The 17,094-nt window shown below is 38.4% G+C and overlaps 1 protein-coding gene across 6 annotated transcripts in view; it reads right to left on the reverse strand.

The window, feature by feature from the left end:
* ADD3 (adducin 3) overlaps positions 1–17,094 on the reverse strand; it is a 180,466-nt gene that overhangs the window by 67,133 nt on the left and 96,239 nt on the right. For 2 of the 6 annotated variants that reach the window (XM_037805316.1, XM_037805311.1), the window contains exon 1: positions 5,942–6,075. The exons of 3 other annotated variants lie outside the window; for them this stretch is intronic. The gene's annotated coding sequence lies outside the window, so the exon portion shown is untranslated. Of the gene's footprint in view, positions 1–5,378; positions 5,459–5,941; positions 6,076–17,094 lie in introns of those variants that run through there. One more of the 6 variants, XM_037805315.1, reaches the window with a different exon arrangement.

Below are 17,094 nucleotides of genomic sequence, written 5' to 3' on the forward strand. Positions count from 1 at the left end.
TGAAGCCCAACCAAAGCTTTTTTTTTTTTTTTTTTTTTTTTTTTTTTAGGGTAGTACTCAAAACAAAGCACATATTGGCTTAGTTACAACACTTGTTCTAATATGTTAATAGCCCATTGTTCACTGTGGTTGTCTCAACAAGATAATAAATTGAAAAACAGCGTTTCCTGATAGGAAGTGAATTCCCACTGTGTGTCACAGGATCCTAGCCAAAAGCTGGGCTCCAAAGGAGAAACAGCAGTCCTTCCTGGGATTGCATACAGACCAAAGCATGATTAAACAACTGTTTCTTCCCCTTTTTTCTTCTCCTCCCTCCTCCTCCTCCTCCTGCTTTCTCCTCCTCCTCCCTTTCTCCCTCTCCCCCTCTCTCATTGAAAACGGCTTTCTGCTTCAGCTCAAACTACAATCTATTTAACTAATTTTGCTATTATAGGACTGTTTTCCAAAAATGGTTTCAAACGTTTCAAACAAAGTTTATTCAACTTTCTATACACAATAGCATCCTGTATATTCCTAATTATGGAGGATTTTCTTAGTTGTAAATGCTACAATGGATGGGGTAACTTGACAAAGAAGCTATCAGGATATATCATCAAGACAAGGTGTAACCATTTTCAAGCTTAGTTCCATGCAAGCAATTATTTAGAAGTCACATGAGGCGCATTGATTGCAACAGGTTTTTATATCTCAGATACGTTTTAGTAGGCAAAAATTGAGGCTCAATTAGTTCAAGCATCATAATATTGTTTATTTCCTTTAGAATCTGATAAGTGTGAAACTGTTATCACTAGCAGATCCACACACACAAGAGAAAAACGTGCTTCAACAGTAATTGACATTGCTCTAACAAGACATCAAGACCTCCTTTTTAAAATACTATGTGTTCCGGTTTGCTAATGCTGCCATTATGCAAAATACCAGAAATGGATTGGCTTTTATAAAGGGGATTTATTAAGTTACAGATTTACAGTTCTGAGGCCATAAAAGTGTCCAAACTAAGAACAAGATGATACCGTCACTGAAGAATGGCCAATGGTGTCCGGAAAACCTGTGTTAGCTGGAAAGGCATGTGTCCGGTGTCTGCTGTTGGTGTGCTCCCTGGTTGCATTTCAAAATGGCTTCCTCCAAAATGTCTCTGGGTCTCTCTTAACTTCTTCAACTCCTGTGTATCTAAGCATCAAGGTCCTCTCTTAGCTTCTTCAGAGCAAACACTGGGCTAGCATCTCTTAATGTCTCCAAGCATCTCCAAGTGTCAGCATCAGTGTCAGCTCTTAGCTTCTCTCCAAAATGTTCCTCTCAGCTGCTCTGAGCTCTTTCTGTTTGTGAGCTCTTTTATAGGACTCCAGTGTTTAAATCAAGACCCACCCTGGGAGGGGTCCATATCTCCATGGAAATAATTTAGTCCAATGTTTCACCCACAGTTAATTGAGTCACATCTCCATGGAAACACTCAATCAAAAGATTCCAACCTAATCAACACTAATACGTCTGCCCCCACAAGACTACATTAAAGAATATGGGTTTGGGGGGGTGTCCAAATTGGCACACTACATTTTTATCGATTTTCACAGACTCAAATCTGAAGAACACTCTGTGCCCAGTTCTACACACCAGGAGGTATTAGAAAACTCCAACAATGGAAGAAATAGGAACAGCTGTCATTTTAGCAGATTCCAATGAGATGGTCTCAGTCATCTCAGACCTCTTGCCATTTTTTGCAGAGCTTGGTTCCTAGAAGATCCTCAATACATTTTGCTGAACTGAACCAGATGCCAAACAATTTATATGAAAATTAACTTGGAACACCAGTAGTATAATTATCTCACACATTTGGGTAATAAATAATATTTCAGACTTTAGAAAAGTATATTCATTCAGGGTATGTCAAACCTTCTGCCAAGAAGCTAGGGTAATCAGCACGCAAACACAGACACCCCTACCTCTAGGTCAAGAGAATGTCTTTTTACCCTCCTGTTGTAATTATACAAATCAAGCAATGAAATTCTTATACCATTTTGCTTCCAGGACAGCTGTCATTTGATGAACAATGAGAATAAAACTGTTAAATAGGCACGTCCAACATCATATATGCGATGCAGCAAAAATTCCTGCTTCTGTAACTTTATAACTTTGCTGTGTAACCTTATAACTTTGCTGGCAGGATGACAGGCTGCAGTTCACCTCTAAGGCTGCTTCCTCAGCACCAAATCAGAAAACTTTAGTTATGTCAAAGAATGTCAGTATCAGCATTCAAACAAACAAGGAGATGAATTAGAAATCTAGAATGTTACAGCAATTTTAAACAGGGATTAGCTTTTGAATGGTTGGATTCACTGAAAATTACTAGGATCTGTTTTAAAAATAAACACCAACTCCCTCAGAATCTTCTTCCTCAGGTATTCAAGGTTGATAAAAAGGATTACCTTTTACTTCCAGAATGACTGTTTTTAAAAGGATAGTTTATGTATAATGTAGAAGAATATTCAACTTTCCTTTTTTACATCTTTAAGCCTTCATATAGCTCAGGACATATTGCAGCTCAAAAAATTACAGGCCACAAAATATATACAAAAAGATGTTTTTAATTTAAATAACAGAAACTTCATATAATTGCATTATATAGTTTGACAATACTCCAACAAAAACACGATGTAAAATATTAACATTGGAAAGGACATTAAATCCATTCCAACCTCTCATTTTATAGATGGTAAAACTGAGGATCAAGGTGGTTATGTGACCTGCCCACCATCCCACACTCAAGTTACCTAACTTCCAACCTAACATTCTTCATTATTCTGCTGAGAAACGATTCCCTTCTAGAGTAGCTCTTTTCCATTCGTGATTGGCTGGGATAAAGGGACCTATCCTCGATGCCCTAGTCTGATGAGAAGTTGGTGGGGGGTTTCACTGTGTCCACATTCCCTATCATTCTTTTTCTATGGCATCTGAGTTCTGGGTTCTGTCCCAAAATGGAGAACAGAAGGAAGACTAACAGTATAAGTACACTTGATAGGGGAGGAAAAAAACCTAGAAATAAACAAGATAGCCATCAAAAAAGGAATGGTTAAATAAATTATAGTACATCTATTCACACATTGAAGTACTATGCAGCCATTAAAGAATAAGGCAGATCTAGAGGTACTGACATTGTTAAGTGGGGAAAAATGAAATATAATTGTACATGTAGTATGATTTTATTTGAGTTTTTGAAAAAGATATCCATCTTCGTGTATACACACACACACACACACACACAAACACACATATTCATATGTGTAGAAATATTCTGAAAAAAATAAAGAAGAAACTCCCCTTAAGGAGTGGGGCTGAAGGATTAGGGCAGAGAGAGACACTTTGTCCTATGCCCTTCTGTTGTGTTTCATCTTATTACCATCTTTATCTTCTTGTTGTTGTTGAAAGATTTTATTTTATTGTAATGATATTTTCTATTTGAGCCCTCCACCTGGATGATGGTAAGCATTGAATTCTGATCTCCCCTTCTTCACCCACTTCTCCATCAGCCTTCCCTACTTGAGGAAATGGCAGTTCCATCTTCCAGGTGTTCAGGACTAAATTCTTCTCCTTCTCTTTCAGCTCACACTTAATCTGTAGGAACTCCTGTTCACCTTACCTTCAAAATGCATCCCAAATTTGCTTACATGTCACCATTTCCACAGCCACTACCCTGGTTCAAGCAATGCATCACCTCTCCCATCAGTAATTTTTTAAATTATAAAATTAATAGTTTAAAAGTACTTTAAAGCAGAGTGGGAACTTCTGTAGAGCCTTGGAACAACACTGTGGTGAGAAAGATAAAGATGGGGTCTATTAATGGTAATTTGGCACTCTATATCAAGCCTACATGATACTTATACATAATTCTTTAGGAAAGACTTCCAAATTCTTTTCATGTCATGGTATAGGCATAAGTTTTTATAATACAGTATGCATTAAAAAAGATAAAATATATATAGCATATTGGAGTAAACAGGAAAGAATGTAGGGGCAGCTATATAGGCCTTGGTGAAAAAAAATTGCTCTATTTTTCCTATTAAATAATTATTACAAGAAAAAAAGGTAAAGTATGATTGGAGATATCAAATCTTGACTTTGCATAGAACTTCCAAATAAGATGTATTTTAATCCTCTCCTAAGTTTAATATCTAACAGCAAATTGGTTGGCAAGCTTTGCTCTGCAACTATAAAACCCTGTACTCTCTTAGAGTTCAAAGGGACAGGAGAGATTATGTAGCCCAACAGACTGAAACCAGTAATTTGAAAAATGAAATAGAATAGAAAATCACAGACGTTTTCTGTATTGTAAGAGAAACATTTCAGAGATTATCAAGTATGTGTGTCTGTACTGGGTCATGATGTTAAATGTATTTCTTACTATGTTGCTGTCAAAAAAGATTGAAAACCACCTACCCGAGGCTATGCAACTAATAATTATATACTAAATATAGGCAATGCCTTAAGGAAAGATCTCCCCAACACTTGTGGCAAGAGGTTGGCCTAGTTTCAACTTGAAAATTTATTTTCTTGATAAAGAGATTTATATAGCTAGTTCAACAGCTCAGATATTAAAAAGTAAATTTCCAACTTTCATGACACATACAATTTATTTAAAGCAAAGCTTTAGTTTTCATGTCATTTATAAGAATGATTCTGGGTTTACATCTACATTATTCTTTCTCAATTCTAATACATTCCCTTTAGCATTTCTGGAACTGGCATGTGTTTGAGAATTAGGGTATTCTCAGCTGGAAAAGATCTCTACGAGCTAACCTAAATTCCTAATTTTACAGTTTAAGAAACTAATGTCCAAGGACATGAAATAACTTGTAATTTCTTGATTCCCAGGGTAGTGCTTTTTTCTATGATACCATGATTTTACTTTATTCTTACATTCTTGTGAAATTACGAGACAGCTAAATACAATTACTACCGAATTACAAAGAGGAAACTGAAGCAAGGAGATACTAGGAAGTCGAAGTCCTAAAAGGATGACACAATGTCACTCCTGTAAGCTTTAGAAGTCTGCCATTTTCAACATTCAGCTTTGATTTCAACTGAGGCACGTTGCTCAACTTGCTTGCACCAAATGGGTGTGTCTACCCCAAAGGGTACACAATGAACAGACACTAGAGGAAGACAACTTTCAATACAGACATCAGAAAGCACAGCCTCGCTTTCAACATGCCTACTTCCGTCAGTGCATAATTAAACACTTCACAGGCATTTAAAACCTAGCTGCAAACAGGACCCCAATACATGAGGCCAGGAAAAAAATGTTCGGCCCCCACTGGCAAAGAAAAAAATTACTGAACGTGGACCTCAATGAACAACAGTAATCCTCCTATAGTTCAACTTACCGTTCACGTCACAGACTGTAGAAAGAACTCAGAGGCATGGAACTGTCAAGGCATGGAACAGAACTTTGGGCTACAGGCTTCCCCAACTCCTCTGACAAATACCCAGTAGCAATAGGACAAAGCATCATTATGATAGAAATAAAAGGCTCTTTAGATGCTGCCTTTTTTTTAATTCAATGAACCCACTCTTACACACAAAGTTCATGCCACGATGTCGCGAAACACAGTATAGCCAGACTATGCTATTTGTGGGTCCAAAAAATTCAGTGCAAAACATTCCTTCAAATATTTTTTAGTTAGCACATTTGGGAGAATACCAGTATTTTCCCTAGTTTAAATAATCAAAGTCACCCCAAACAGTTAAAACAACAATAACAATTCAGTAAATTGTTAAAAATAAAAAAAAAAGCAGAAAAATAGCAGGAAAAAAAAATCAGTTGAGTGATAAAGCCACAGGCTCCACCCTAAGAAGATTATTGCATGTTACTTAGCAGTAATATCTTATCCATGCTTCCCCCAGATCTGTGAGCTATTGGTATTACAATAGACAATCCATTACTTACAAACAAAATTGAAGCTGCTGTACATTTCTTAAGCTGGTTTTTGTGTGGCAATTCTGGTGCAATGCTGCCCTAAAAATGAACTTTGTTTTAAACAGCAAGATATCCGCACTCAGTGTGGTTAGAGCAAGGGTGGAGCCCACTCTGGGGGGAAGCAACACACCCATGCAGGTTTCAGTGACAGCAAACGGCACATTAATATTAACCACAACATTTTTCAGGGCTTCAGAGTCAAAATTAATTGGTTTATTCTTTTCAAAAATACAGAGGAGTTCATATTTGCAAATCAGCTTTCTTCCCTTGAAGTGAAATAGACATTGCTTTTTCTGAAAGAAAGGAAAGATAAAATGCTAGGTAGATCATGCTGCTCATCCAACATAATGTTAGATCAGAGGGGACTAGCATAAAGGAAGTCCCACCTTGCCAACTTCTAAGTTTAGCAACAGCAGCTTTTAAATATCTCAAGGTGTCAGAAATAATGCTCATTCTAGAACTTTACTTCGGCCTATTTTCAGGGAACCTGAACACGAATACAAGCATATTTCCTATCTTCTCTTCACCAATGCTCCAGTTCTCCCGGCAATGCAGAAAAGAATACAAGCACACTATTATCAACTAGCATGGGTTGCTTTCAAAATCAAAAGAAATAAGGGATTGATTTTGGACTTGTTTTGTTAGGATACTGAAATGAATACATAAAAGGGAAAATCATTTTGATGAAAATTACTAATACGCAGACTGCAATCTGTTAAATTTTGCAATCACCCACTTTTCCAAATAATTTCATAAGAATTTTATTTTTTTCTGTGACTTTGTCCAAATAAGATATTCCATACGGTACACATAAATACTTTATAGCCATTTTTAACAGTGTCTAAAATAATTTAACATTTATTGAAACTATTATCAAACATCTGATTATTGTTTAAAGTGATTTTAACCAGTACCTCTTTCTGTATATGCACATTGAAAGACATAACTGTTATTTTTAATTGAATTCCTATAACTCAAGAAATGTTTCTCTGAGTAAAATATCCAAACATGGAAAAAAATAAACTATATAATCTTTCACATAGAATTTAAAACAAACAATGGAAAAGGCTTTGGCAGAAAACCAAAAAATATATATTATTTTTAATGTTATCGCATCATCCTTGCCAACTACTACGCCCTCAAATTGGAACAATAAATCAGCCCCAAGCATTCTACATATTCAGTATTTTGAGAGATAGCTAAGAACACCCTCTTTCAGGATCCTGGAAAGAGGTGCTGACTGATCTAGCCTTTTGTTGGATTATAAGTTTACTCTTACCATATGATAAACTAAATCATTCCAAAATACCCCTTTTCATTGTCCAAGTGCCTGATTTAAATTTTCTCAACCATATATGTAATTATGAATTACCTGCTGCCATCCCTTGCTCTACCTCATGTCATCCCCAAATTGAACAACTCAAAGATCCCAGTTGGAGACTGTTTTAGAAGAATCCTATCTTGATACTTTTTGGATTTGCTTTGCTACAAATGTCTGTTTTCAAGTCAAACTTTACTTTCACAGCTGCAAAGGAAATGACAAGAGAAGAAAAACACAGCCAATATATATCAGCAATTAATTCCATCCACAACAGCCCAGCTGTTTGCACATGGAAGAATCAGCCTGTTTCCTTTTGGGAGTTGCACCACTGAAAATTGATACTGCACATTCAGAGACACAAGCTGTTTGTAACATGTCAGGAATGTGCACAAGATCACACAGAATTGAGACAAAATGAAATCCAGATCTAGCCTTCTTGGGACTTGCCAGTATTATTTCATAGCTTACAGAAGACATAAAAACACCTCAATCAGAGAAAAATACATGAAAAAAAAATTCTCTCTTTTGAATACCATCCTTATGATAAAGAGGAAAATCTGCCAATGACATCAGATTTAGTAACAAGAATAGACACTGATTTGTTGGCATAGATAAGGTGTAACATTCTCAGGAATCCACATGTCCATAGTATGTTAAATCCAGCCAATACTTTTTGGATTACACAGCTGCTTGCCCAATGTGTCCCTTAAAAAAATTCCTTATAAATGTAAAAGTTGTTGGGAACCAGTGCTTTCACCACATTCATGCAGAAAAGCAAGTTTTTCTTGGTTAACCCAGACATTATTTGGCACTCACATACACCTTGCCTTTTTAGGGATTCATGTAAATTTACAGATCCAATCTTCTAGCAATCAAATTTCTCCTTTTCCCCACCCCTCAGAGTTTTGTGAATTTTAAGTAAAATTATTCCACATCGAGTGTTGGAAGATTAAAAACTATAGAGTATATGGGCTTATGTGCAATTCAAGAAGTATTCGCTCCCTGCCCTCCAAGTCCAATTGTATTTCACATATTTGTTTCGTTCAAATCTTGTAAAATGACTTGTGTCTCCAGTATGAAAAATGACTTGTGATTAGTTATTGTTATGAAAGTTAGGAAAAAGAAAAAGATGATATTTTTAGAACGAAATAATTCAAAACATATTTTAGCTATCTTATTAGTTTTTACAGGAAACGATGTATCTCCATGATTGAATTCATTGTCCTAAGGGCCTCCCCACCCCTTTACCCACCAATCCAATTTCGGGTGCACAAGAGTTCATGCACTCCTAATGTCTGCACTTCCCAAACATAACATGGATGGGACTTAATTTGGCACCACTGGGGTCTGGGATTTATTCAACGAAGGGAAGACAAGTTCTCCGTTCCAAATACAAGAGCAAGAGTGACAATGCATAAGCTTCAGGGCAAACCAGCACAATGAAAATTTGTCTCTAATTACAGAGCTATGACTCTTGAAAGGATGAATTGCAATTTGTTAAAGAAATACAAGGCACCTCAAAGCTCTTATAGAATGAAAACAAAGCAGGAAACCCCCCCACCCCCACCCCATCATCTGTCAAGGACATATCTGGGACGGACAGAGAAGTTTAATCTTTGGTTGATGGTAACACAAACTTCCAGAAATATGCTATAATTATTAATGACTAAAACAGTCACAGGGATGAGCTTTTCTTGGCAAGCTTCAGCTCTATGGGACAATCAGCCTAGGTTAAAACGTCTAAGACAAAGAACCTCCTCATCTACAAGGGGTTGGCTAAGGAAAGAAAAGGTCCTCTGCCTGAACTGGTTAATTTAGGTCATTTAAACTCATGATAGTCTAACTAAGAGTCTAGGGTAGCTTAACCTTTTCACCAAGTGAGGAGGCCACTGATATGAAAAATTGTCAACTCATTTTAAAAGTAATTTTCCCTCCCTAATAGTTTATCAATTATTATTCATTATAAAAAATTTCAAACATACAGCAAATTTGAAAGAATTTTACAGCAAACACCATATAAGCACTGTACTATACTTGCTTTATCACATATCTATTAATCTATTCATCCCTCTATCAACTAATCTGTCTGATTTTTAGAGCATTTCAAAGTAAACTTCTATTAAGATATAAAGCATTATCTTCATCCCAGAAAGTTCCCTGATGCCTCTTCCCAGGTGATTCCCCATTCCCACTTTCCCATAATCAACCACTATTTTGATTTAAAAAGTGATTTTAAGCACCTCCAAATAGTCTTGCCTTTGCAACCTCTGCATTAGAACATTCTCCACTACACTGTATAACTTCTTCTTTGTTGCACAGAATAATAATTTTCAGACATGAATGAAATGAAAGGAGCCTAAGAAGAGATCAGTAAACTAAAAGTATGAAACCATCCATTCCAATTCCCCAACTTCTTAAGAGATGGAAAAAAACTTAGAAACCTAGAAAGTATTGGCTGCCTGTCCCAGTAATTTATTGGCTGGGCCTAGTCTTAGGCTTAATTTTAAGCACAGCTCTACACTTCATTTTAGGATGAGGAGAGCAGAAGCTCTGGAGGTAATACTGGCTTTAAGGACGAGCTCTCCCACTTAAATGTGCATCTTAAATAAGATTATTTTTTGGTTTTGTTTTTTTAAACTCCTTTGCGTCTCAGTTTTTTCATCTGTAAAACAAAGAAAATCATATCTCAACAGTTGTATAGATTAGAAGAGCTAACCTCTGTAAAGTGACTGGCATGCAGCAAGTGATCAAAGGAAGAAACACAGGAAGTGGAGGGAAAATTGACAGGATGAGGTACAGTTCAAGAGCAGGCACATTCATATATTTGCTTCCAAGCTTTTGTGCTACTCCTGTGTTTGGTTTCCATTTTGTATATGCAAAGAAAATGACAGCAAATAAAGCGTAACTCTTTATTCACTACTGAGGAAGGCAGTAGTGAGATTACTGGGGATAAAAAGCTACATGTTTTCTCTTTGCCTTCTTACTATGACAGAATTGGGGTGTGGGGCATAGACTTTTTTTTAAATTCAGTTTTATTGAGATATATTCACATATCATACAATCATCCATGGTGTACAATCAACTGTTCACAGTACCATCATACAGTTGTGCATTCATTACCCCCAATCTATTTTTGAACATTTTCCTTACACCAGAGTCAGAATAAGAATAAAAAATAAAAGTAAAAAAGAACACCCAATCACCCCCCCATCCCACCCTATTTTTCATTTAGTTTTTGTCCCCATTTTTCTACTCATCCATTCATACACTAGATAAAGGGAGTGCAGTCCACAAGGTTTTCACTATCACACTGTCACCCCTTGTAATCTACATTGTTATACAATCGTCTTCAAGAGTCAAGGCTACTGGGTTGGAGTTTGGTAGTTTCAGCTATTTACTTCTAGCTATTCCAATACATTAAAATCTAAAAAGTGTTATCTATATGGTGTGTAATAATGTCCACCAGAGTGAGCTCTCGACTCCATTTGAAATCTCTCAGCCACTGAAGCTTTATTTCAATTCATTTCACATCCCCCTTTTGGTCAAGAAGCTGTTCTCAATCCCATGATGCTGGGTCCAGATTCATTCCCAGAAGTCATATCCTGCGTTGCCAGGGAGATTTACACTCCTGGGAGTCAGGTCCCATGTCGGGGGGGAGGGCAGTGAGATCACCTGCCAAGGTGGCTTAGCTAGAGAGAGAGGGCCACATCTGAGCAACAGAGAGGCACTCAGGGGGAGACTCTTAGGCACAATTACAAGCAGGTTTAGCTTCTCCTTTGCAGTAACAAGCTTCATAGGGGTAAGCCCCAAGACAGAGGGCTCAGCATATCAAGCCGTCAGTCCCCAGTGTTTGTGAGAACATCAGCAACAATCCAGGTGAGGAAGTCCAACACCTTTGCATCCTCCCCCAGCTCCTCAGGGGGGCCCTGAATATATATTTTTATGCTCCACTCAAATTACTTTGGGATGTGTTGCTATTTCACTCTAACCTATACAGACCTACCATACCTCACTTCCTATTCAAAGTTCCATGTAATTGTGATGTTTGAACAAACTGACTGTAGAAGTTACATTGTTTAGAAAATATAGATCCTACACCAAATAAACACCTCTTCCCTTGGTCTCACATGGAAGTTGAAGTTTTAACACACAGTCAGTTTCAACCTTTACCCTTTGGTCTGATTTGCCCTAGTCTTAACCAGATCTGCTTCATTTGCTTCATTCATATCTCTAATTGAAGTCTGGGCTCTTTTTTTTTGTTTAATAGTTGCTGTATGTGTTAATACTGACATTCATATCTGCTAAGCTCTAGCTCTGAGTTTCAGGTGTCACACAGATACCCAGTGTTCCAGAGACCAATCAGGTTATCCACAAAGGGTTCAACATCTCAGAGTTTGGAGACAGCCATTATAATTCAGGAATAGATTTGACTGCTGTAAGAGCTTACAATCTAGGGACCATTACAATAATTGTTTCCCTGTTAGGCTGTGCTCTAAGATTCAATTCTGTGTTTACACATTGTAGTTAGTCTGTACTGGTGAGGCATTATAGTGTTTGCCTTTGCTTCTGGCATGGGGCATAGACTTTTGACTTTGTAGTGACTACTTACACCTTAATACTTATATCTTTACCTGTCTTGGTATAAGCAAGCTCTCCTTGCCTACTTACATGCCTAGTAAGACTTTAAGGACCAGCTAAAATATAACCTACTTTAGCACAACGATGTACATAGGACAGAAACACTACAAGCTGAAAAAAAGAGGAAAAGTTATGCAAAGGAAGCAAGTCCCTCTCTTGTACAGCTGGGATTCCCTGTGCAGATAGCATATCTCCCTGGATATGACACTGGGGTTTCAGACCCAGTTCTGAGCAGAAATTCTCCAGTGGGCTGTTCTTCCTTGTCCCTTTTGTTCATGAAAGTGAAGAATTAGTAGAGCTGGGTTTTTAAAAATCACCTTTCCTATATTCACCTGTGGGCCAGTTCCTAAGACTGGCAAGGAAGGAAGCCATGGATCCTGATAAGGTGGGGCCAAAAGAGTGAGCCTGCAAGCATGGGCAGGCCGCCGGGGTTCCTACTGTGTCTCCTGACTCTGTATCAGTCTCTATTAAAGGACTCTCTCTTGGTGGGAAATATATATATTTACAGACAAAAATATATGTGCCTCTATATATACACGCACATACATACAGACACCGCACGCATGAGTGCCTACTTTCCCAATCTACTCAGAACAAATTCAAAGCTCCTTCAGCTGTGTTTTCATGCTTTGTCTAAAAATTGCATTACAGAACTCCTCATACTGTTGACTGCTTTCATAGGTTTTCTCTACTCTACCAGGAGCATCTTGGTATCCCCAATGCCTTAGCACAGAGCCTAGCACAATGAAACCACAAGCATTTACTGAATGGATAGGCCTGAGAAATGGGTATTTGTTACACTTAAAGTAGCAAAAAAAAAAAAAAACCCACCAAAAAACTAAAGCTGAATAAAAAGGACAACAAAGTACTAGTAAAAGGGGAGTGGGGGGAAATGATCACAGAGCACAGTAAAGGCATAAAATAATGAAAGCCATTAAAAGCCAACTGTGTGTAAACTTTTATGCCCTCAGAGAACTGACTGCTGCTAAATGCTTCAAATATCACTGGAATAATTCAAACTATGTGATTTCCATACTTATCCCACAGCAACATTATCAAGTAGTACCATTATTATCCTCCTTTTATAGATGGGAAAATGGAAATTCAAATAGGTTACCAAATAAAGTCACACGACTACTGGTAATGGAATTAAAAAGTAGAGAAGTGATTTTTCATCATAGGTGATTTTCATACTAGGCAATGCCATATATAGTGTGGTGGCTCTGGATTTTAAAACAAAACAAAAAACCCAGGCAGTTGTGAGAGCAACAAAATAGTATAAGAAACTCAGCTGAGAGACAAAACTCAATGGGAATAAAAAGCTTGGACAAAAAAACAAACCAAGGCTAAAGCGATAAGGGTGGTATAACTTCTCTGTAGGAGTTAGCTTCATGGAACAGTATGCCAACCACCAGTTATGAAACCTGTCAGAGATGCCCCTAGAATCAAAGGAGGACTCAAGAGTAGCCCTTACTCTCTCATGGCTTTTGTTCCCCCAAATTAACTGTTCTCAGAAGTGACAACACAACATGGATAACTCATCCATTAAAATGCTGAACATGGTGTTTATGCTTTAGAAGATAGGAAATCCTTGCCAAGTTGGTGAAATGCAACTCTTGTCTGCAGGCATCTCTGGCTATATTCTGTAATTTCCCATTTAAGGATTGCCCTGTTTTCACCTCCCTTGAGAAGATGGATATTGTGAAGGAAAACCTCCTATGAGCCTCTACTCTGAAGTTTAAAGTCTCAAGTCCTATCACTCTTGGCTCACCACCATAGCCCTTGCTACACTGAGTCACAAGTTTCTGGCTCACAGTATCTCTCCCACCCGTACTAGGAGCCAACTGAGGACAAGGACCCTCTGTGCCCAACTTGGGACCAGGTGCATATGAGTTCAAAAACATATTACAAGTGATAAATAAATAGTATGTTTTGCCTATTTCATATCTGATACACAGTTATTTGTTAAAAGAGGTAATCCAGGGTTTAAAGAGGAAGCAACTACAGAACAAGCAAGACTGAGGATAAGTGAACTAAATTTCATGTTCAAAACAGGTTTTAGTTTTTCTGGATAAAAAATGTACATAACATAATCCACAATGATTGACAGGTTAAACCTATTAAAGCTAAGGTTAAGAGTCAGTAAATCGGGAGAAACTAAGATGGCGGCTAGGTGAGACAGGGCAAAAAGACACCTCCGTGAGAAACACTAGATGAAAACCAGAGAGTGACCCAGAATACCAGTTTACAGCAATGCGCCAGCTGGACGAGGTCTGTTAGTTCCAAAGGGGCCATATACTTGGTGAAACCGGGAGTCTACATTCTGAAACGAGTGAGTAAGCTGGCTGGAAGACAGGCAGCCGCGCGGTGGTCTGGGGAAGCCAGGGTTTGGCGTTTGGAGACCAACGGGCTCTTTTTTGAAAAAAAAAAGGGAAAAACCCAGGAGAGGCTGCAGCTGCGATAGTGGGTAAAACACAGCAAGAGGGGGCTGGGGGAACGGAGGGGACAGCCGGAAGCAGAAAGAAACCCCGTGGCTAGCAGCTGGCTCCCTGGAGGGCTGGACAAACTCCTGCCCAGGGCCATGCCCACAGCCCAGAGCCCCACCAGTTGTCCCAGAGCTGGGAAGGAGGAACTGTGCAAGGAGGGGGGTGTGGAGACTTCCCGTTCGGCCATCTTTGCATCAGGCTGAAAGTGCTCCGGCACGGCCCGGCGGCCCGGGGCTTCCCTTGAGGGATGGTGCACACTGGTGACGTAGCACGGCATTCCCTTGGCTGAGCTCCTGGAGGATCGTGGCTGGGTGGGAGTACCCGTTCGGAGAACCCAGGGACACTATGCCAAGTCCGGTGGCTTATGGGACAGTGAGAGAGAGGGTCTGGGGCTGAAATGAAATGAAGGCTTAGACTCTTGCAGCGGTCTTGAATCTCCGGGAACCTGGGGGATTTGAATATTAAAGCTGTCCTTCCTCCGTGGCCACCCGTACACATGCCCCACTTCAGGGCGGACGGCTCCAGCAACACACCCAAACTGAGTTCTCCAACTGAACCCCACAAGAATCATTTCCCCACACACCGCGGGGACAAGTTGGAGAACTGACTTGAGGGGTATAGGTGACTCACAGATGCCATCTGCTGGTAAGTTAGAGAAAGTGTATGCCACCAAACTGTGTTTCTGAAAAATTGGATAGGTATTTTTTTTTTTACAACTGGAAAGAACCCTATCAAGCAAAGGAAATGTCAAGAGGCAAAAAACAACAGAAAATCTTAATGCATATGATAAAACCAGATGATATGGAGAATCCAACTCCAAACACAAATCAAGATATCAGAAGAGACAATGTACCTCACACAATTAATCAAAGAACTACAATCGAGGAACAAAAACATGGCAAAGGATTTAAAAGACATCAAGAATACCAAGGCCCAGGATATAAGTGACATAAAGAAGACCCTAGAAGAGCATAAAGAAGACATTGTAAGAGTAAATAAAAAAAAGATCTTATGGAAATAAAAGAAACTGTTGGCCAAATTAAAAAGACGCTGGATAGTCACAAAACAAGACTAGAGGAAGCTGAACAACATCTCAGTGTCCTAGAAGTCCACAGAACAGAAAATGAAAGAACAAAAGAAAGAATGGAGAAAAAAATTGAAAAAAACGAAATGGATCTCAGGAATATGATAGATAAAATAAAACATCCAAACTTAAGACTCATTGGTGTCCCAGAAGGGGAAGAGAAGGGTAAAGGTCTAGAAAGAGTATTCAAAGAAATTGTTGGGGAAAACTTCCCCAACCTTATACACAATATAAATACACAAAGCATAAATGCCCAGTGAACTCCAAATAGAATAAATCCACATGAACCTTCTCCTGAAGAGAAGGAGCAAGTTCTGAAAGCAGCAAGAGAAAAGCAATTCACCACATACAAAGGAAACAACATAAGACTAAGTTGTGACTACTCAGCGGCCACCATGGAGGTGAGAAGGCAGTGGCATGACATATTTAAAAATCTGAGAGAGAAAAATTTCCAACCAAGAATACTTTATCTAGAAAAACTCTCCTTCAAATTTGAGGGAGACCTTAAATTTTTCACAGACAAATGAATGCTGAGAGAGTTTGCCAATAAAAGACCTGCCCTACTTCAGATACTAAAGGGAGCCCTACCGACAGAGAAACAAAGAAAGGAGAAAGAGATATAGAGAATTTTAACAGACATATATAGAACCTTACATCCCAAATCACCAGGACACTCATTTTTCTCTAGTGATCACGGATCTTTCTCCAGAAGGGACCATAAGCTGGAACATAAAACAAGCCTCAAGAAATTAAAAAAAAAAAAAATGAATATACTCAAAGCACATTCTCCAACCACAATGGAATACAAACAGAAGTCAATGATTTTTGAATTGTAACTCCACTATTTACTTCCTACATGATATAAATTACACAAACTCTAAGGACAAATCAGTGGTTTTGAACTCAATGTAAAATACATAATTTTAGACAACCATATAAAGGTGGGGGGATGGAGGAGTATAGGAACCTACTTTATGTGTCCTATTGAAGTGAAGGTGATATCAAAGAAAAACAAGATTGATATGGATTTAAGAGGTTAATTTTAAGCCCCACAGTAAACACAAAGAAATTATCAGAGAATATGACCATAGAGATGAAAAGTAGAGTATGGGTTAAGAGAAATGGCAGAAGGGGCAATGGGGAGTTAAGAAATGAGTGTAGGGTTGCTGTTTGAGGTGAAGGGAAATTTCTAGTAATGGATGGTGGGAAAGAGCATTATAACATTCTAAATGTGATTAATCCCACTAATGGAAGGCTAGGGAGGGGGTGGAATGGGAAGATTAGGCTGCATATATGTTTCCACAATTAAAAAAAAAAGACAGTTTAAATAGATGACAATTGAATGCCAAGGATGAACTTGGATGGGATTGGAGGATAGAGGACAGGTGGCTCAAAGGGACACAGTTGAGACATAAGGAAAAGGAAATATAGAATGTAAGCTTCGTATCATTGTTGAATCTCTCGTACTTCTTCGCTGCGCTTAATGGGATTGCATAAAAGAATGTTCTTGTTCATGGGAAGTGTATACGTGAATTATAGTGTATGTTCAAGGATGTGTGCAGCTAGCTCTCATATGTTCAGAAGACAGAGCAAT

Source organism: Choloepus didactylus, chromosome 15 (genome assembly GCF_015220235.1).
Source record: "Choloepus didactylus isolate mChoDid1 chromosome 15, mChoDid1.pri, whole genome shotgun sequence".
NCBI classification, from domain to species: domain Eukaryota; kingdom Metazoa; phylum Chordata; class Mammalia; order Pilosa; family Megalonychidae; genus Choloepus; species Choloepus didactylus.